Source organism: Schistocerca cancellata, chromosome 3 (genome assembly GCF_023864275.1).
Source record: "Schistocerca cancellata isolate TAMUIC-IGC-003103 chromosome 3, iqSchCanc2.1, whole genome shotgun sequence".
NCBI lineage: Eukaryota > Metazoa > Arthropoda > Insecta > Orthoptera > Acrididae > Schistocerca > Schistocerca cancellata.
In genome coordinates this window covers 949838136-949861869 of record NC_064628.1, presented here as the reverse complement: position 1 = coordinate 949861869, position 23734 = coordinate 949838136, and the positions used below count along the sequence as shown (strand labels likewise).

General features: G+C 41.6%; 1 protein-coding gene across 1 annotated transcript in view; it reads left to right on the top strand.

Annotated features, from left to right (window-relative positions):
• The window catches only part of LOC126176013 (GTP-binding protein GEM-like), a 540057-nt gene that overhangs the window by 226885 nt on the left and 289438 nt on the right, over positions 1-23734 (top strand). The window lies entirely within an intron of this gene.

Sequence of the window (23734 nt, the reverse complement as noted above, 5' to 3'; positions counted from 1 at the left end):
AACAAATGAACGTAACAGTTACCCAATCATACAGTTTCTCTGCGTTCTGTCAAAACATATGTTTTTGTCCTGTTTGAAGCTGCGTTCCGTTTTGGAAGTTTTGACTCTTGATTTACATTGTTATAACATAGTTCACACCCGTTTACTTGTTGCTTTCATTTCTGTGACACACAATTCATCACGTTTACTTGTGACGGGAACGTATTCTTACTATATTCATATTCTATAACAAACGCATAGTATGACAACTGCTAAGGCTACAGAAAGAGAGCAACCATTTCAGTGACCGTATGAACAGATCATAATGTTGTGCAAAAGTAAATAAATGATTCGAGAGAGTTCTGAACACGACTCGCCCGTTTGTCAGTCCAACACAATGACCACTTATCCACCACACCATTGCTGTTTCAGGCTGCTCTGTACTGCAGACCCTGTTGTTGGACCGTAGTCCATTGATAGAGACCGGGCCAAATATCTCACGAAATAAGCATCAAACGAAAAAACTACAAATAACGAAACTCGTCTAGCTTGAAGAGGGAAACCAGATGGCGCTATGGTTGGACCGCTAGATGGCGCTGCCATAGGTCAAACGGATATCAACTGTGTTTTTTTTTTAAATAGGAACCCCCATTTTACATATTCGTGTAGTACGTAAAGAAATATGAATGTTTTAGTTGGACCACTTTTTCGCTTTGTGATAGATGGTGCTGTAATAGTCACAAACGAAGTACGTCGTATCACGTAACATTCCGCCAGTGCGGACGGTATTTGTTTCGTGACACCTTACCCGTGTTGAAATGGACTGTTTACCAATTGCGGAAAAGGTCGATATCATGTTGATGTATGGTTATTATGATCAAAATGCACAACAGGCGTGTGCTATGTTTGTTGCTCGGTATCCTGGACGACATTATCCAAGTGTCCGGATCGTTCGCCGGATAGTTACGTTACTTAAGGAAACACAAAGTGTTCAGCCACATGTGAAACGTCAACAACGACCTGCAACAAATGATGATGCCCAAGAAGGTGTTTTAGCTGTTGTCGCGGCTAATCCGCACATCAGTAGCAGATAAATTGCGCGAGAATCGGGAATCTCAAAAACGTCGGTGTTGAGAATGCTACAGCAACATCGATTGCACCCGTACCATATTTCTATGCACCAGGAATTGCATGGCGACGACTTTGAACGTCGTGTACAGTTCTACCACTGGGCACAAGAGAAATTACGGGACGATGACAGATTTTTTGCACGCGTTCTATTTAGCGACGAAGCGTCATGCACCAAAAGCGTTGACGTAAACCGACATAATATGCAATATTGGGCAACGGAAAATCCACGATGGCTGCGACAAGTGGAACATCAGCGACCTTGGCGGGTTAATGTATGGTGCGGCATTACGGGAGGAAGGATAATTGGCCCCCATTTTATCGATGGCAGTCTAAATGGTACAATGTATGCTGATTTCCTACGTAATGTTCTACCGATGTTACTACAAGATGTTTCACTGCGTGATGAAACCTTCCCACAAAATTTTCTTATGATGGCAATAATTTGAAACGACAATTACAATCGTGCTAAGTGTAACCTTGGACATAGAGCCAAGTGTAACCTCCCCACAAAAATATAGAAAGACAATAATTTGCCCGCCGACTCGTCACACAACTCGACTATCTCTCGCGCGCTACCAGCACTGACTGCTTACATGCAACTGCACTGTAAACTCGCAACCGACTGCCTACTCTCGCGGCTCGCTACTAACTCTCTCGCAGCAGAACTGAACTCTATGCTCTCTGGTCAGAGATTGTTATGCCTCACCATCGCTGCGTACGCGTTTCATAACCCTCCACTGGGGGGGCAAAAATTTGGCAGCGATGGTGAGTCATTTGGACTTGCCAATCGCGGCAAAATTTTTTCTAACTAATTAACTTTACAATTAAGTATTGAACATATCTTTCTACAACAAACAAACAAATCAAGGAGTGTAATAAGGTGCACATGCACTATAGAAGTCTTTAGTAATTTCAGGATAACTGATCTCATTAACAAAAGAAAAGAAGTGCACACGCACTGTATATGACTTTTTCATTTCACAATAATTAGGGAAGGAATAGGAAGGATTGCGTCATGGTTGTAGCACTTAGGTTGCACGCAGCTGCACTGAAAGTCCATATCTTTCCACAGAAATACAACACCAAGTGAGACAATTTGCAGTTCTTTTCTCAGAAGTATTTATCAGCGTATCCAAGACACTGAAATGTCGTAGTAATATTCGCAGTTATCATTTTAGCAGTACATCAGGTACACCAAACAGTGGGACCATAATAACGTCTTCATCGCTCACGGTGGTGGACAGCATGTCGTGTCAACACCACGCTTTTACAAGGCACACCAACGTAGAATTAGTGCAAAACCAAATATAGTGCTCCATGATCATGAGGATAGACAGGACAAAGGGATATTACAGTAATTCCGGGTAGTTAGCTCAGAAAGTGAAGGACATTAAGTCACATACAAGTCGTCATTAGTAATTACCTTAGTAGTTTGCGGCATTCATAGCCCAACTATTGAACATTTCTGTACCATGAATGTAGTATTACAGAAAAATGTTCATAAAATTAAATTATTGGCATCATGGGTAATCGTATTACAATAAACAGTGGCAGTCCTTGCCCAGTTACAAAGCATATTTAGTATGACAGAATAATGTTAATTATTGGCACTCAGTGGCCAGCAAGTATTGAATAGTACAAAACATTTTTAATTATTGGCAGTCATTGGCCAGTTACAAAACATGAGAAGTCATCATTGAAAACAGGAGCTAATTAATGGCATAATTATTAACAATTCATTTAGTTACATTAATTATTGGCACTCAGTGTCCAGCAAGTATTAAATAGTACAACATTTTTCATCATTCAGTATTATTCAGAAATCTCTTAATTCATTATAAAAAATCAGTTAATTACAGTCATAGCATTAATAATCAGTATTACTCAGAAATCTCTTAATTCATTATTAAAAATCAGTCAATTACAGTCATAGCATTAATAATCATACACATTATAATTAGTCTCATTACAATAAATAGTGCAGTTATTAGCCAGTTACAAAACACATTTTTAAGAAGTCATTACTGAAGTGACATACTATTCAGAGCTGATCAGTATTATTCAGAATTCTCTTAAACTAGTAGCATTATTCGGGACTGGTAATACATTTTTTTGTTTGTTTTTGTGCTAGCAATGCATTGCTTTGGGTAATTATAAGAGAAAGAAAGAAGAGAAAAAAGAAAAAAAATTGGTTCTGGGTTGTTCCTGTAAATGAAAAATGTGTAACGTCATTCGTCATGAGTCAGCTGTAGCAAGGTTGTGAAACAAAAAAAATGTAAGTGCTAGTACAGGTATAATAAGTAACAGGTTTAGTAAGTATCATGAAAAGCTTCTGCTGAAAAAAATACAAAATGGATTATTGAGCTGAAAGAAGAAACGTATACTATGCTGAAGAGTAGTGAACTTCGAATTAACAGGTAGTGAAATGTGTATAAAAAATATGTTCCATAGCTGTCCTTTCCAAAACCTTCTGTCATCCTACTATGCAATATAACACCTGCTGTCAAAGCAAACTGCAACAAATACTTAAATAACTACATAGCATAAATTCATAAACTTCATCATCCTCATCTGTAAAGAAAAAAAACTTCATTATCCATCACTTCATTATCCATATTATCATAACTTCTTTATTATCATCACCTGTAAAGAAAAACTTCATTATTCATAGTAGCATATTCTTCATCATCATTCATCATCACTCATTATCATCTGCAAAAAAAAATATCACTTCATTATTCATTATACAATTATTCCTTATTTCTATCATATTTCATCACTAAAACTAAGATGTGTAGTTGTGTCTGACAGCCTGCATCAATCGCCTCGTATTCTGAAAGAAAAAATTAGTTAAGACTGCTATTCTGCGATGTGTATTGTATATTCTTGTTAATTCTGATCCATTTACTCTTCTTCATAAGGTTTTTGTATCCTCTTTCGTCTATTCCGTAGGTGAAATTCCCATTTCCGTTTAATTTATTTCATTTACGTATCATTTCTTTCTGAAATTGATGAACAAAGATTAATGTCTTGCATTTACATCATATACTCACTAAATAATTACTGATTAACGGTAACATAATTAAGCATACAGCATAACATGACAGAAAACGTAATATGTCAAAAGCATAGACAGTGTTCAAAGGCAAAATGTACAGCAGCAAAAAAAAGAAAAATGTAAAATAGTCACGATGTTGAGATATCATAGGGCAAAAAATGTCAAAGTCAACGGGTGTGTTATACCTTAACTATTTCACAGTGCATACAAACAAAACAGGAAAACAATCATACACACACAAAAAAAATGAAAAATGTGCACGGTCTGATGTGTAACGACAAGAAGAGCGACCTGCTAACCTTACCTTGCCAGGCACTTGCCAAGACAAAATACGATAGTCATCAGTAGGTAATCATATAATTGCATAAGTGGTCATAAAATGTATAAGTTCAAATGGAAAAATATGCACGGTCTGATGTGTAATCGACAAGAAGAGCGACCTGCTAACCTTACCTTGCCAGGCACTTGCCAAGACAAAATACGATAGTCATCAGTAGGTAATCATATAATTGCATAAGTGGTCATAAAATGTATAAGTTCAAATGGAAAAATATGCACGGTCTGATGTGTAATCGACAAGAAGAGCGACCTGCTAACCTTACCTTGCCAGGCACTTGCCAAGAAATAATACGATAGTCATCGGTAGGTAATCATATAATTGCATAAGTGGTCATAAAATGTATAAGTTCAACTGGAAAAATATGCACGGTCTGATGTGTAATCGACAAGAAGAGCGACCTGCTAACCTTACCTTGCCGAGCACTTGCCAAGAAAAAATACGATAATCGTCAGTAAGTGTTCATGTGAGTATAATTGCATACGTAATCATAAAAAAAATAGGAAATGGCGTTACTGTGCGATAAATCATAAAGTATGTTCATTGAATAAAGGGTTTGATGTTGGAGACGTGGTGATTGCCTTTACTTTTTTTCGTTCTCAAAGTTTCGACCTGTACAACATTGGGGTGAGGAATGCTCCGAATCCGATATGGACCTGCGTATAGAAGTTCAAATTTACTGCACTTACCTTTTATTCTGCTGGATAAATAGTGTGTACGTACTAATAATATCTTCTGTCCAATGTGAAAGTCACGGCGTATACAAACCTGTTTTTGCTGTCTTCTCCGGCGCTCTGCGGCACGTTTGATGTTGTTCAGCGCAATGTCAATTATTTCACGGTGTCGTAGTCTATGAGATCTAGGAAAGTTTATTAATTCTTTAATTTTGTTTGGTGGTTCAACGTTTTTCAGTATAACAGACGGAGATAGCATAGTGGATTCATTTGGAATGGAGTTAATTACATCCTGGAATGAGTGTATGTGTGTGTCCCAACCAATATGTCTTTTGTGGCAGTATATTCTACACAGTTTACCAATTTCTTTCATTAATCGTTCACAGGGGTTCGAAGAAGCATGGTACTTCGATATATAGATCGGAGAAATGTTTCTGGCTCGTAACATGCGTGTCCATATAGCAGAACGAAATTGTGATCCATTGTCGGAAATTACTTTCATCACATGCCCTACATGAAATAGAAAGTGCTTTACAAATGCTTTTGAAACAGTTTTAGCAGTAGCTTTGCGTAACGGAGTGAAAGTAACAAATTTTGAAGTGAGTTCAACAGCGACAAAGATGTAGCAGAAACCTCTGTTAGTTCTCGGAATTGGACCAAAAATGTCTACAGCGGCCATGTGTCTTAATTTAACAGGTACAATGGAGTATAATAGAGGAATATGTGAAGTGGTGTCTGACTTAGCTTTCTGGCAAATTTTACATGACGCTAAAACTCGTCGTATTCGTTTCTCCATGTTGTTAAAATAACAGTTCTGTCTCAGTATAAGAAAACATTTTCTTGCTCCGTAATGTGCGTAGCTTAAATGAGTATACCAGATTAATTTGTTAACCAGTTCGTCGGGAATGCATAATAACCAATTGTTGCTGTCAGGGTGAGAGCGGCGAAATAGAATGTTATTGCGTACAGTGTAATGGTGTCTAATCGTAACATTATTCTTATCTTGCCAAAGGTGTTTAATTTCTTTCCACACATTGTCTTTATTCTGCTCTTTTGCTATGTCCTGTAATGACGACGAAATAAAATTTTCAAATGAAACTTGCTGAATGTACATGACGCTGAAATTTGCTTTGCAGAAATTGGTTGCGACGTCTTGCTAATTGTTGCTGAGAGAACGAGATAGTGCGTCTGCTACAACATTTTGTGTGCCGGGAATGTGAACTATTGTAAAATTAAATTCCTGTAAATACAGCTTCCATCTGCTTAGTCTGTCGTGAGTGAATTTAGCTGAAAGTAAAAATTGTATCGCTCTGTGATCTGTGTAAACGGTGGTATGTCTGCCATAAAGAAAGTGCCTAAATCTCGTGAAAGCCCAAACAACACATAATGTTTCAAGTTCAGTAACGGAATAATTATGTTCATCAGGTGATAGAATGCGGCTTGCAAATGCGATGTTTTTAATTACTGTAGAACCATCTTCTTCAATTTCCTGAAAAATATGTACGCCTAAAGCTGTGTTGGAACTGTCGGTGGCAATGGAAAAATTTCTGGTAAGATCTGGGTGCGATAAAAGTGGAGCATTCAACAAAGCTTCTTTCAGTTTCACAAATTCAGAGTGTGCCTGCTTATCCCAAGACCAAATCGTGTTTTTACCTGTCAATTGACATAATCTGGGTGTGTCCAAGGCAGAGTAATGAATAAATTTGCGAAAAAAGTTAATTAAACCCAAAAAGCTGCGTAATTGTTTCTTCGTCGTAGGAACAGTAATGTCACGTAGAGCTTGAAGTTTTTCCGGATCAGGCGCAATGCCTTCTGCTGAAATTACGTGTCCAAGAAATTTTATAGAAGTTTTGCCAAAATGCGATTTACTGAGTTTAACTGTGAGTCCTTGCGCATGAAAAGTTTGCAACAGTCGTTCTAGAATCAGATTGTGTTCAGTCCAGTTAGCTTCTGCGATAAGAATGTCATCTACGTACGTCGTGATTCTGTCTTTAAGTTCTGTCGGAAGTATTGTGTTCAAACCGCGAATAAAAGCAGCAGAAGAGATAGTTAAGCCGAATGGTAATTTGCAAAATTGATAACAGTCGCCAAAACAGAGAAAAGCTGTATACTTTCTACAATTCGGATGAAGCTGAATTTGCCAAAATCCCGATTTCAAATCTAATGTAGAATAAATAGCTGTACCATGAAATTTCTGTAAAAGTTCCTCTAGTGTCTGTGGTCGATCTGTTTCATTAATAATTATGTCATTGATGTGACGCGAATCAAGTACAAGGCGAAGTGAGCCATCTTTTTTCTTAACAATATGTAGCGGGTTTATGTACGGACTAACTGCTGGTTCAATAATTCCTTGGTCAAGCATATCCTGCAATTCTTTCTTAACTTGTTCTCTGTGGATATATGGAATGGGATAATGCTTTGCTTTAAATGTATCATGCGGTTTGACTTGAAATTCATACATAAAACCGGACATAGTACCAGGAATGTTGTCGAAAACTGGAGCTTGCTGTAAAAGAATTTTGTGTAGTTGCGTGCGCTCGTTGTCTGTACTTGCACTGCTTTGTTTAACTTTATCAGAGATCATCTGTACTACGTCGTAGTCAGCTTCGTCTGGAGTGTTATAGTTATGTACGTACGTATCTGTGAACAATGTCGAATTACAGTCTATGTTACGCGTTACGGAAATGACCTCAGTACAATTAATTGTCTGTTCTTCCGCAGATAAAGAGTGCTGAAATTCTAAAGCCAATTGTACATCTTCATCCTTTAACATTAAATATGAATTTTGAAAATCAACCACTGCGTCGTGTTGTACGAGAAAATTAGTACCTAAAATAACGTCTGTTGTCAATAAAGGAACAATCCAAAAATTTGAGTGAAATGTGTGACCTGCAATACAAAATGATAAATGTGTCTGTAATTTAACGTCTACTCCTTTACTCGATACTGCTCCTTTTACTTTCGTTTTGCCTAGTGGTAATGTAGGATAGGTATTCTCTTTGTTACACTCGTTAAAAGTTTCTTCATTAATGACTGACATAGGTGAGCCAGAATCGATTACTGCTGAAAATTTCGATGAACCAATTTTAATTTCGATGACAGGGTGTGAAACAGTTTTTTGAACAACTGGTCTTTCCTGTAAAAGAGTGTCTCTAATGTCGTCAAAAGTAATTACATTTTCGTGAACAACATTCTGCGTGTCTAAAGTTGTGCTTGTGTTATTGGAAGATGCGACCTGTACAGTATCTAGTCAGATTCTGTCTGACGTGTTATTATTTTCAGGACGATTCCGTGGCATTTCGACTATTTGAACTGTTCTATTATTTCTTCCAGACGTATTACGCTCTGGATGAAATCTACTGTCGGGTTCATTCATGAGAATATGTTCTTGTGGATAATTTTGCTGCTGATATGACCGACTGTTAGATGCACGCTGAAAATTGCCCTCATCGTTTTTACGTCTGTCGTGATAGTCATTCCTATACGGTGCATTGCGATAGGAATTGTAATATTGTCTTCTCTGTACATAGTTATCTCCTTGCTGCCGTGCGTTACTATTTGTTGTATAAGGGACTATACGCGCACGCGGCGAAACATTAAAGTTAGGTTGACCTTGTGCATTACATTGTTGGTTAGGTATTCTAACCGGCTGGTTTTGTTGCAGTTGTTGTGAAAAACCTCTATTGTTACTAAAATGTGGTTCTTCTTGCTGAAAATTTTGACGATATTGATAATTAGAATTTTGACTGTTACTAAAGTTCTGTTGGTTGTCATTCCTGAAGCGTCTATTACCTTTGCTATTGAAATTACGTGACTGATCGTAAGTACTGTAAGTTTGTTGGCCATGATTATTATATGAAAAATTTTTGTTTACAAAAGAATAATCACATTGTTGTACTTCCAAGAGCTGTAACAGATCTCTGAATGCCGAAATGTTTTCTTTTTGCTGACCCGTTAGAAGTGACACTCTTAAAGACCTTGGTAATTTAGAAATGCATAATTGTATGAGTGCAGATTCACTATAAGGTTCACTTAAATACTGGTTTTGTTGCACCATGTGCTCAAAAAATTGCGTCACACTGGGAAAATTTGTGTTCTCATAATTTGGTAAGCTAATTAACTGATCTTTAATTCCGCGCTGTGTCGTCTTCGACCAATACGCTGACAGAAAAGCATTCTGAAATTCTTCTACTGAATAACATTGCCTCGCGATCGGTCTCATACGAGTTGCCGGCTCGCCTTCCAAAAAACTGCAAATAAATTCAAGTTTATGCGTAACGGGCCAAGTCGGTGGAAAAGCAAAGCTAAATTGTTGTATCCAATCTAGTGGGTGAATCTGTGTTCTGTCATTTCTAAACACTTTAAATTTTCTCACTGCTAGAAAATGTTTGTAATCAAAATTATCATCTCTGTATGCCGGAACAGGTTCAGGATTGTATGGGAATCTGTTTGACTGTGGCTGTTCTGATTTGTTTGACTGTGGCTGTTCTGATTCTAAGTCCCGTACTCTCTGTAAATTACCCAAATTATACGCGCTGCGTGAATCTGAAAAATGTTCGTAAAGTGGCGACTGCTGTGATGTGTTATTAACTGAAATATTTTTTATCTCTGTTACCTCTTGCTGTAAACTTGACAATTTTCTACGCAACGTGTTATTAGACGAATCGATCTCATTAATTGTCTGCTGTAAATTTTGGAATTCAGGTGTTTGGTTAAATGAAATCGGTGTAGTATCGTCTGATTTATTTTCATTAGTAGTTTCAATAACGTCAATACGACTGGCCAGTTCATCACATTTTTCAGTCAGTATTTTTACCTGATCATCCGTTTTAGTGTCAGTGGCATTAATCTGTTTTTGCAATTTACGTGTAGTTTCGTTCAATTTTTTAACGTCAGCTTTGACGACATCGGAATCCTGTGTTAGTTCTAATTGTTCGAGTCTGTCGGTCACTGTTTGAAAATCTGTTGTGTATGTGTCTGTTTTTAATTTAAAATCAGAAATTTCGTCACGTAATTCTGTGTTTGACTGTTTGAAGGTATTAATTTCGTCGGACACTGTAGCAACATTGTTGTCTACGTATGTCTTCGCTTTCGCGAACAATTTACGTTTGTCTTCCTGTCTCTGTGCAGTGATTGTTTCCATTACCTGACGTTTTACTTTATTTTGATCCTGAATAAATTTGCGGAAACGCGTATTACTGTTTTCTATGTGGTGATTAAAACGCTCGTCAATTTGAGTGTTCTGTTGGTCGAATTTCGCGTCAATCCTTTCATCCATTGTGCGCGAAAGTTCTGCTGTCATTGCTTTAAACTCGTCGCGTAATTGTGTAGCCTTTTCAGAGCATTGTTTACCGACTGCGCTAATTTCCTCTCCAAGTGTCTCTGTTGTAACTGTTTGCATATCCCTTAATTCTTGAGCAACAGATCTAATTTCTTCGCTACTTTTCTTTGAACAAGCCTCAATTTCCTCGCGTAACTGTTCCTTAGTGTCATGACACTGCGCGGCAACGGCTGCAATCTGCTCGCTAAGCTGTCTGGAATTGTTGTCTAATTTTTCATTTAACTGTCTGGAATTGTTGTCTAATTTTTCATTTAACTGTCTGTTCTGTTCACTAAGTTGTTTGAGATCTTCATTATTATTGTCTTGTTTTTCATTAATTTTATTAACCCGTTGTAGTAATAGTGCCATAATTTGATCCAAGCCTAAATTACCTGCTCCATTCTCTGTACTGTTTGATGGTGTATCTGCGATTGTCGCGTTTTGTGTGACCATTTGTTCTGTAATTTACAAAAAGGTTTATCAGTCGGATGTACACTGTCAGACACTATTTCGGAATTAAATAGATCAGTCGTACTTTGAGTATCCTGTTCATTTTCATTGGAAAAATTTATCTGTTCATCACGTAAATCCAGCAAACCGGGTGTGTTAATCTGGGCAGCACTCATTGCAACAGAGCGCCCCGTGTCATCAATTGTCGTCAAATTGACAGAGGACACAATTGAGTTCGCTTGTTCATCATTAGGATGATTGTCAATATACAGTGAATTGTCATCATTACACTGTGTGTCACAATTACTATCGGTCACGTTGTTTAAGTCGGTAATTTCATTCATAATACCTCGCGATACACTATTCACAGTCTTTCGCGGCATTTTTACAATAGTCACAATTATTCACAAAAGAAATAAGCACAATGCAAAAGCAACACACAAATACAACAGAACAACGAATTGCCGATGATCTGAGGAAAGAAAGTCACAAAATTAATAAAAGCGTTGCGCCAAATGCTGATTATATTAAAGCACATAAGAGCAGATTTCTGACTACTTTTCAGAAGATTCTCAACGAAATACAATCCTGGCAGGGTCGCCAAGTGAAACCTTCCCACAAAATTTTCTTATAATGGCAATAATTTGAAACGACAATTACAATCGTGCTAAGTGTAACCTTGGACATAGAGCCAAGTGTAACCTCCCCACAAAAATGTAGAAAGACAATAATTTGAATTTTAACAAGAATAGAACCTAGTGCAACCTCCCAGCAAATAAAATAATTTATTGACAATGACAATTAAATGAGAACTAACAATCTGAGCCATGTATAACCTCCCTACAAAAATGTAAGTCAATTCAATAAATGAATAAAATCTCAGTGACAATGAAAACACAAATAGACCGAAATGTCGATCTTTAGGCCCTGATTAAACTCAAATTCTTACCTCAATAAAACTGCATCTGCTCTTATTTTTCGCCATAGCTTGGAGGAAATGCATCGCAAATATATATATTTTTTTTAATTTAAGGGAAACTTTTCTTTAAGGAAATGCAAGGGAAATATTATTGCAAAAAAGGATTGTTTGTTAAAAATGCTTAGTTTGAAAACAAATTATTATTGGGGCAATTCATGAACAAATTAATTACACTTAAGATCCATTACAATACATTATTAGCTGAGCGCAAAGCTGCTTCATTACCTTATTTAAAAATATACCTCGTCCTGAATCTTGACCAGAGCCATGTCCGCGCCCGCCGACTCGTCACACAACTCGACTATCTCTCGCGCGCTACCAGCACTGACTGCTTACATGCAACTGCACTGTAAACTCGCAACCGACTGCCTACTCTCGCGGCTCGCTACTAACTCTCTCGCAGCAGAACTGAACTCTATGCTCTCTGGTCAGAGATTGTTATGCCTCACCATCGCTGCGTACGCGTTTCAGTGAGAGAATGGCGATGTACTTCCAACATTATGGATGTCCGGCACATAGGTCGCGTGCGGTTGAAGAGATATTGAATAGCATATTTCATGACAGGTGGATTGGTGGATGGCCCGCACGCTCACCGGGTCTGACGTCCCCGGATTTCTTTCTGTGGGGAAAGTTGAAGGATATTTGATATCGTGATCCACCGACAACGCCTGATATCATGCGTCAGCGCATTGTCAATTCATGTGCGAAAATTACGGAAGGCGAACTACTAGGAATGTCGTTACACGTATTGCCAAATGCATTGAGGTTGACGGTCATCATTTTGAGCATTTATTTAATTAATGTGGTATTTACAGGTAATCACGCTGTAACAACTTGCGTTCTCAGAAACGATAAGTTCACAAAGGTACATGTATCACATTGGAACAACCGAAATAAAATGTTCAAACGTAGCTACGTTCTGTCTTTTAATTTAAAAAATCTACCTGTTACCAACTGTTCGTCTAAAATTGTTAGCCATATGTTTGTGACTATTACAGCGCCATCTATAACAAAGCGAAAAAAGTGGTCCAACTAAAACATTCATATTTCTTTACGTACTACACGAATATGTAATAAAAATGGGGGTTCCTATTTAAAAAAACGTTTTGATAGCCGTTTGACCTATGGCAGCTCCATCTAGCGAGCCAACCATAGCGCCATCTGGTTTCCCACTTCAAGCTCGACAAGTTTCGTTCTTTGTAGTTTTTTTGTTTGACGCTTATTTCGTGAGATATTTGGGCCGGTCACGATCAATGGACCACCCTGTAAAATAATGTATATGTATATATGTATATACTTTCTTCCTGTTTTTTTGCTTGATTTGTGTTCAGTTTTTGACGGGTTATCCGGTAGGCCATCTTATTTACTAAATGTGAGTTGGGCTGCGACGATGAATTTCCCTCGCTAGTACAAGCTCCTGAATCTTTAGAAGTAGCTTTTCGGCAGATACCTGGCGCCAAGCTTCAAGCGCCTGAAAGTTAAGGATTTCCAGGATTTTCGTGACTCTTTCCCAGGAGGCAATCAAATCTGTACGGTTCATACCATCCATCTTTCTGTATGGTCAGTGCGCCCTGTTAATTCTGGTTCGAATGGGTGCCAAACACCTGAGCAATATTCTGACATGGGGCGCACGAGCCTTACGTAAGCAGTCTCTGTTGAGTGAATTTTTCCGTTACGCATCTGAAGTTTGCCACCTATTTTACGTGCGACAGAGCCTATGTGATCATTCTATTTCCGATCGCCGTAAGTTGTTACACCCAAGTACTCGAATGAGTTGACGGATTCCAACTGTGACTCACTGGTAATATGTTTTAGCATTTTGTGAAGCACATACAACGTTTACACATTGGTGACGTCTCAGAGAAATGTATCTAGATATTTGCACGTTTTTTTCATAGACTTCTAGATTATAGATACCTCGTACGCCACCTGTCCACCAACTTATTAAAGCACAGACTGATTGGTAACGGTCACAGTACACTTCTGTGGGTCTCGTGTGAATTTGCTTGTTCAACTGTCCATGGTTCTCCATTCAAGATAACTCACTACCTCTTCGCTACCAGGACCTGTTTAATACCATTATAAATTTCTGTTTGCGCTCCTTATGATAGTACACTCAGGAACGGACATTTTATGGTACAAATGAATGCTTTTTGGAAGTGAAGACTGTTTTGATCCGTAGCTTCGTGGATGCTCCTTGAGAAAAGTAGGAGTGTGGTTTCGTGCGACCGCTGTTTTCACAATCCATGCTTATTTGCATTGAGTCGAAATAGATAATTATGTTTGAATTCGGGTTGTTTCACGGTTGTAGAACGGGTAGATGTCACTCAGATTGGACGGTACTGTTACGCATCATCTTCTCATAGAAAAATGTGACCTGCGCTTTCTTCGAACCACTGGACACAGTTCTTTGTTCGAAGGACCTATGTGATGTTATGTTTTGTTAACCGGGGACCTAGAAACGACGGAGAGGTTCCGTCCCCGCCGCAGCCTCAGTGGTCCACAACACCACGACGACTACCGCAGTCCACTTCACCCCTCCGCCGCCCCACACCGAACCCAGGGTTATTGTGCGGTTCGGCCACCGGTGGACACCCCAGGGAAAGTCTCACACCAGACGAGTGTAACCCCTATGTTTGCGTGGTAGAGTAATGGTGGTGTACGCGTACGTGGAGAACTTGTTTGCGCAGCAATCGCCGACATAGTGTAGCTGAGGCGGAATAAGGGGAACCAGCCCGCATTTTCCGAGGCAGATGGAAAACCGCCTAAAAACTATCCACAGACTGGCCGGATCACCGGACCTCGACACAAATCCGCCGAGCGGATTCGAGCCGGGGACCGGCGCTCCTTCCCGCACGGAAATCCGTGCGTTAGACCGCACGGCCAACCAGGCGGGCACCTATGGTACAGTTTGGGTAAATACGAGGGTCTAACTCAGCTGACAATTCTGTATTGCGTTAGAAGTGATCCTTAGTAATTACAACCAAAAAAAGAAAACACAGCGAAGATGGAATACACGACGGAAAACAGAACATATACCAGTAAAAGTATTTCAAAATTAGCAAGTGGCGGAGAGCAACTACTGAAATCGTTCGAAGTGGACAACACTCTCGCCCCGATAGAGTCAGTAGTATCTGTACCGATTATGCGGATTTTAACTGCAATGTACTGTAGATACCTAGAACAAAAAACCGTGCCTGGTCGTTGCGTTAAAGCACAGGTCACACTGGTACAAGAGGCGCAGCAGAAGTCAGCCACAAGGCTGCCGTCCTGTCTCACTCAGGTCGAAATGCTCGCATGGTTAGGTGAGGACTTAGGAGAGAGGCGCTCTTGCTTGTAATATATTGCAGTACTGGAATCCCTCACTGTACCACTTTACGTATTATTCCAGAAACATATGAACCAATATATAAATCGCGTAAGGAGTAATTTATCAAGGTTAAGTAGGTTATTTGTAGTATAATAAATACGTTTGTTTCATTTATGTGCACTCTGAATACACTTGGCTTTACACATCTCCTTCCACATCCTTTCTTTTTAAAGGTGAGCTTAACATCCTCCACAATACTAAAACTTCTAATTGGGAATTCGTGGTCATCGGTCCCTACGCTTACACACTACTTAATCTAATTTAAACTTACTTACGGTAAGGACGACAGACACACCAATGCCCGAGGGTGGATTCGTACCTCCGCCGGGGGTAGCAGCGCGAACTGTGGCAAGGCGCCCCGGACCGCGTGGCCACCTCGCGCGCCACCAACTTCTAATGCAGCTGCTTGTTGCGACTGTTTCTTTGTAGCATTTCATCCAGCTATTACGGTTTTTGTAGTCAGCGTGCTTTGCGTTATGAATAATTTCGTACTGTTCATACTTTGCAATGATTACTGTGTTTGTAGCGACACACGAAAAATTCTTGCCGGCCGCGGTGGTCTCGCGGTTCTAGGCGCTCAGTCCGGAACCGCGCGACTGCTACGGTCGCAGGTTCGAATCCTGCCTCGGGCATGGATGTGTGTGATGTCCTTAGGATAGTTAGGTTTAAGTAGTTCTAAGTTCTAGGGGACTGATGACCGCAGCTGTTAAGTCCCATAGTGCTCAGAGCCATTTGAAGCATTTGAACCAAAAATTCTTCATCATTTTATAGCTTAAATGCACAAAATCGAGCGAGGCGAAATGTAAACAACGGCCACCGCTCTAACCTTTATGAAAGATCTTCGCTAAAAGCTTCCCTACTACACTGTCAAAGATTTGACCATAGGGTTGTCATAAGTATTTATTGTTGGTCACGAACACTACATTTCTCGCGAATGATAGAAAACGGGGTTGAATATTGAGTAAGATGTAGGCCTGGAAATTCTTGCTACCAGCGAGGCGGACGTGACCGGACGTAGCTTACGTGTAATGTTTACTCTTCTAACGAGAGCGGACTATGCTCGAGAGCCGTTACAAGCCGCAACCGTTGCACACAGCGGAGTACGGTCTGCTCCTCACGCAGGCCTCACGTGCTGCCACGTGACACGCACGCAATGCTCGAGAGTAGTGGAAACTTCTGGAACAAGTGGTGCCGGCTGCACTACCGCCTATAAAAAGGCTGGCCACCATAGTGTTGGGGCAGTGGTGGAGTGACGTCAGTGATGGAAATGATGGAGCACCTCGTCAGCCAGTCAGATATGGCTTAGCTGGAGTTACGATGCTGTGAGATTGTAGGGCAGTGCTGCGTAACCGCGAGGAGACTTAGACTCATTTCCATGTAGTCAACACTTAGTCTGGTGCGTCCTCCTCTGGTATATTGGGACTTAGACTCAGGGAGCTATGAGAAGTTACACTATTAAGAAGGCAATATGTAGACTTTGTATATAGAACTGTTTACGAGTATAAAACGGATGTGCCAGGCGTCCTTACAGTAGACAATATCCTCACGCAATGATTTATGGTTGCATCCAGCGTACCCTGAGATCCCAGCCGAGTTCCGTATTCCAACTCACCCTACAGCCCTCTTTTCAGCGGAGCAGGTGCACAGAAGGCAGCCCACGACCACGAGACCTCCTGCCAAGTAACGTCTTTGACGCGTATTCTTGCAGTCCTTCCACTCCCTCTCAGGACTTGTCAGTGGGACACGACAATTGGTGATGTCGATTCTCTCGATTTCCAGGGGAACACGACAATAGGTGATGTCGATTTTCTCGATTTCCGTGATGGATGAACTGTCTATATACATAATTAACTTTGTACAGAACCCTATTGCAAATAGTGCTATTTGCAGTCATCCGGATTTTTTTGTGGGAATAGTTATAAAACACTGAAGAGAAACGACATATTGGTGGGTGTAAGTTTTTCGTATTTGGTTTTTAGCTTTACAGCTCCATGCTATGAAAGTATTTTATTTCAAGGTTCCAGGCGTTGAAGATTGACAAATATGCATCGTTTTTGTTACGGCTTGTTATAACTGAACATCAGCTAATGACGTAATGGTAACTGAAGCTTTGAGGATGTGGTAAGACGATCTGCCATCTGCTGGTTGTAATGTAGTGGGCAGCGACGCTGTCAAGAGCTCTGAGAGCTGCGTGTATTTTTTTATTCACAATCGTCTTTTGTAAAAGATTCTGACACTTTCTTATAAATTTAATGGAAGCACCTTCTGCAATCTTCCACACTTAAAAAGAGCACTCTCACTCTGGGGCTGAGTAGTTTGTGCGTCGGATCGTGCTGGGAAATGTGGACCGATGAGTTACAACACTACCGTCTACATTAACGCCTAATTCGCCGACAATTGAATATTTGTTTACTCATCCAAAACCTTCCAGACTATGCGATACTTAATTCTTTTACAAATATTAACTATAACTGTGTGCATGAACACGAAAATACAAGCGTACATGAAGGAATGCACGCACGCACGCACACGCACACACACACGCACGCACGCACACACACACACACGCACACACACACGCGCACACACACACGCGCACACGCACACACACACACACACACACACACACACACACACACGTTGTGTAGTGTGCATCTGAGGCAAGGGTACCAGCCTGGTATTCACATAGTGGGATGTCGAAATCAACCTAAAAACCACATCCCGGCTGGCCAGCTGACCAGTTCTCGCCGTTAATCCGTGAGGCCGATTGGATCTCCGAATGGCTCGCTTCCCCGGGTTCTGGAAGCGGGTGCGTTAGCAACCTCAGCTATTCGAGTGGAAGCAGAAAATTTAGCCCTAATGTTGCTGTGAATAGTTGTTTCTCCTACAAGAGAGCGTGTTGTACTTACAGTACGAGATTTTGTGCTTTCTTGTTTCGAGACTTCTATTTCACATGTTCTAAATATTTTGCTATCGAGTGCAAGCAATGTCATAATAAGAATGCCCTATGGGTTTTAGTAAAGGGAGAGAATGATGGAATATTTTTTATCTTATGTGGACGACTATTGTAAATTTGTACTGAACTGTTTGTAATAGAAGTTCTGAAGCTGGTGAAGTTACCGACTGGACATGGAACTTTTCTTCTTGGTTTTTTTTTTTACCCTGCTCACAGCCATTCAAACTGTTATTTATGTGTACTAAAGACAGAACAACTTCGGTAGTACACAAACAAGGGAGGATATTGCATTTTAATAGAGCTAACGTTCGTTTTCGTAAACAAACTGTGCGGTGTGCGCGCCAGGTGCAACCGACAACTGCCGCTGGGGAGCCCTGTGGGCGCAGATCACGTTGAGGAGCACGTCACCTCCCGTGTGATGACACAGCTTATTCTAGCTCGCTTCTGAGTGTGCGCCAGCCACATTCAGAGCGCTTCACGACGAGAAAGACGGCCCGTGTGAGGAAGGCCCTAGGTTAACAGAAGAACTGTAGCAGCAGGAACGACGTCTAGCCCCAAAGTTAAAATAAAACGGATTTGCCAAATCAGTGCAGCCGGCACAGCAGGAAGACAGAGACGGAGTTGTGGTTGCCTTACTTATTGAGCCACCCGATACAGCTGTGACACCTTTTCATCGGTAGGAATGTCATCGTTACGGCGGCCAGTACTCATTAGAAAGGAAACACGGCGGCAGACGGTGTTCTCTCAGGAGAAGCCAACAACGAACAGTCGACGCAGTTACTGAGGGCCGTGTTTTATTCTGCCCAGCACCGCGTCCTCCCTGCGCCCCCCCCCCCCCCCCCCGGCACCACCTGAAGGCTACCCCCGGCCCTCGTTAGCAGAGAAAAACTTTTCCGCCTAACCAGACTTTCACTTGCAGATGTTTCCCGCTACGACAACCTCCGGAGGAGGAGAATAAAAAAAATAAAAAAGAGCGCAAATTCCCCGGTAACTGGGCTACGTCCGGCCATCGTTTTTCCCATTTCTGCCAGCTCACATATTTGGCGACGCTTCCCCCATCTGCGTTGCTCTTGAAAGTGTTGACGTGAGCACTGCCTGCCTCGGTACGATGTCATCAGACTGTATCTTTTCCACATCGTTGTTTTTTTATTACTGCTGACGCAGTTTATCTGCCTGCAGAACTAACTGGTTGTAAACTCATTTCGTTTATTTTTCTTGCAATTTTTTTATTCCAAAGCTCCCTTCTTCCGGATGTCGAAAAAAGGACAAGACTGTTCATCTTGTTGGCAAATCGACATATTATGTAGTAGTTCGAAGGTCGTTGCCGTAATTCACGAATTCAAAAACGGAGCACATGCCGCTACCTGTCCACAAAATAGTCGGACTGCTGACTTCATTGGCGCTCACCATTCTCTCTCGATATTCTTCTCCAGTCGGCCTGTCATGGTTAGTACATTCGTTTAATTAACTTATTCATTCCAGTAATTATTCACAAGTTCTGTAACATGTAGATTATGATACAAATAATAAAATCTACAACCAACAAAAAATAATTACTGATCACAGAACGCTTTGCATATTGTCGAAACTTGTGTATTTCTAAAAATTTAAAGCCACGTTATGTTTCGAAGAACCCCAGTATCCTAAAGAGCATAATCAATTTCAAGACAAGGAATGTTCACGTGTACTGTAAACACGACGTGCATGATCGAACTAAAGTCTCGAGAGGGGAGCAACTTCGTTCCCTGTTCCTCGAAATGTACTCGAGTCGGCACGTCTGCGTTTCGTAAGGGCTCCTAACCAACTGTTTAGCTTTTTTCGCGCAACATTGCGAACAACGACGCTAGTTAACAAAACTTTGTTGGAAGGTAAAGATTATTTCTTCTGCTGGATGCAGTTTGACCAGACGTTGCTGCACAATTATCGCGGCTCGGTATGCATTGACATGAAGCTTTAAAACGTGGCGAAAAAATTGTAAATAACTCTCACAGTTTCAGGTCAGCGTTACAAACGACAAACCAGAAATTTGTAAAACCTTTAGTTCACACGTCAGTTCATAATATCGTCAGGAATTCGCTTTTATGTTGCTCTTTTTTCTTACGCACTGTGCGCTGTGTGACCTGGATTCGCAGTGTCTGCCAAAATTAAACCACCTGGAACAGCGGCACAGCTTCTTATGTCACTTCTAAGGTACAGCCACGCAGTCAAATGTACTCACTTCAGTGTGTGAGCTGTTTCTTCTCTCCGTCGAACAGGCTTCATGCAAAGACGTCACGTGATTTCCTACCTGATGTTTTCTACACCGTGTAGTGGATGATTCCTGGCAGTATAGGCTAACCGTTTTTCGTCCACGCTTCAGCACCCGACCTGCCGTCCAGAGCAAAATAAGAACTAACGACTTGCTCTTGCCGCCACACGTACTTAGAGCTATTAGCGAACCTACAAACATACTACTCCTAGTACCTGTAATTGGTGTTGTTGTTGTTGTTGTTGTTGTGGTCTTCAGTCCTAAGACTGTTTTGATGCAGCTCTCCATGCTACTCTATCCTGTGCAAGCTTCTTCATCTCCCAGTACCTACTGCAGCCTACATCCTTCTGAATCTGCTTAGAGTATTCATCTCTTGGTCTCCCTCCCGATGTTTACCCTCCACGCTGCCCTCCAGTACTAAATTGAAGATCCCCTGATGCCTCAGAACATGTCCTACCAACCGATCCCTTCTTCTGGTCAAGTTGTGCCACAAAGTCCTCTTCTCCCCAGTTATATTCAATACCTCCTCATTAGTTATGTGATCTACCCATCTAATCTTCAGCATTCTTCTGTAGCACCACATTTCGAAAGCTTCTATTCTCTTCTTGTCTAAACTACACTCCTGGAAATTGAAATAAGAACACCGTGAATTCATTGTCCCAGGAAGGGGAAACTTTATTGACACATACCTGGGGTCAGATACATCACATGATCACACTGACAGAACCACAGGCACATAGGCACAGGCAACAGAGCATGCACAATGTCGGCACTAGTACAGTGTATATCCACCTTTCGCAGCAATACAGGCTGCTATTCTCCCATGGAGACGATCGTAGAGATGCTGGATGTAGTCCTGTGGAACGGCTTGCCATGCCATTTCCACCTGGCGCCTCAGTTGGACCAGCGTTCGTGCTGGACTTGCAGACCGCGTGAGACGACGCTTCATCCAGTCCCAAACATGCTCAATGGGGGACAGATCCGGAGATCTTGCTGGCCAGGGTAGTTGACTTACACCTTCTAGAGCACGTTGGGTGGCACGGGATACATGCGGACGTGCATTGTCCTGTTGGAACAGCAAGTTCCCTTGCCGGTCTAGGAATGGTAGAACGATGGGTTCGATGACGGTTTGGATGTACCGTGCACTATTCAGTGTCCCCTCGACGATCACCAGTGGTGTACGGCCAGTGTAGGAGATCGCTCCCCACACCATGATGCTAGGTGTTGGCCCTGTGTGCCTCGGTCGTATGCAGTCCTGATTGTGGCGCTCACCTGCACGGCGCCAAACACGCATACGACCATCGTTGGCACCAAGGCAGAAGCGACTCTCATCGCTGAAGACGACACGTCTCCATTCGTCCCTCCATTCACGCCTGTCGCGACACCACTGGAGGCGGGCTGCACGATGTTGGGGCGTGAGCGGAAGACGGCCTAACGGTGTGCGGGACCGTAGCCCAGCTTCATGGAAACGGTTGCGAATGGTCCTCGCCGATACCCCAGGAGCAACAGTGTCCCTAATTTGCTGGGAAGTGGCGGTGCGGTCCCCTACGGCACTGCGTAGGATCCTACGGTCTTGGCGTGCATCCGTGCGTCGCTGCGGTCCGGTCCCAGGTCGACGGGCACGTGCACCTTCCGCCGACCACTGGCGACAACATCGATGTACTGTGGAGACCTCACGCCCCACGTGTTGAGCAATTCGGCGGTACGTCCACCCGGCCTCCCGCATGCCCACTATACGCCCTCGCTCAAAGTCCGTCAACTGCACATACGGTTCACGTCCGCGCTGTCGCGGCATGCTACCAGTGTTAAAGACTGCGATGGAGCTCCGTATGCCACGGCAAACTGGCTGACACTGACGGCGGCGGTGCATAAATGCTGCGCAGCTAGCGCCATTCGACGGCCAACACCTGGTGTGTCCGCTGTGCCGTGCGTGTGATCATTGCTTGTACAGCCCTCTCGCAGTGTCCGGAGCAAGTATGGTGGGTCTGACACACCGGTGTCAATGTGTTCTTTTTTCCATTTCCAGGAGTGTATTTATCGTACATGTTTGACTTCCATACATGGCTACACTCCACACAAATACTTTCAGAAACGACTTCCTGACACTTAAATCAATACTCGATGTTAACAAATTTCTCTTCTTCAGAAATGTTTTCCTTGCCATTGCCAGTCTACATTTTATATCTTCTCTTTGACCATCATCAGTTATTTTGCTCCCCAAATAGCAAAACTCCTTTACTACTTTAAGTGTCACATTTCCTAATCTAATTCCTTCAGCATTACCCGTCTTAATTCGAGTATATTCCATTATCCTCGTTTTGCTTTTGTTGTTGATCATCTTATATCCTCCTTTCAAGACACTGTCCATTCCGTTCAACTGCTCTTCCAGGTCCTTAGATGTCTCTGACAGAATTACAATGTCATCGGCGGATCTCGAAGATTTTATTTCTTCTCCATGGATTTTAATTTCTACTCCGAATTTTTCTTTTGTTTCCTTTACTGCTTGCTCAATGTACAGATTGAATAACATCGGGGAGAGGCTACAACCCTGTCTCACTCCCTTCCCAACCACTGCTTCCCTTTCATTCCCCTCGACTCTAATAACTGCCATCTGATTTCTGTACAAATTGTAAATAGCCTTTCGCTCCCCGTATTTTACCCCTGCCACCTTCAGAATTTTCAAAAGCTTTCTCTAAGTCTACAAATGCCAGAAATGTAGGTTTGCCTTTCCTTAATCTAGCTTCTAAGATAAGCCGTAGGGTCAGTATTGCCTCACGTGTTCCATACGGAATTCGAAGTGACCTTCGCCGAGGTCGGCTTCTACCAGTTTTTCCATTCGTCTGTAAAGAATTCGCGTTAGTATTTTGCAGCCGTGGCTTATTAAAATGATAGTTCGGTAATTTTCACATCTGTCAACACCTGCTTTCTTTGGGATTGGAATTATTATATTCTTCTTGAAGTGTGAGAGTATTTCGCCTGTCTCATACATCTTGCTCACCAGATGGTATAGTTTTGTCAGAATTGGTTCTCCCAAGGTTGTAAGTAGTTCTAATGGAATGTTAACTACTCCCAGAGCCTTGTTTCGACTTAAGTCTTTCAGTGCTGTCGAATTCTTCACGTAGTATCAACACTCCCATCTCATTTTCATCTACCTCCTCTTACATTTCCATAACATTGTCCTCAAGTACATCGTCCTTGTATAGCACTCACTCCATCTTCAGCCCAGAAGTGG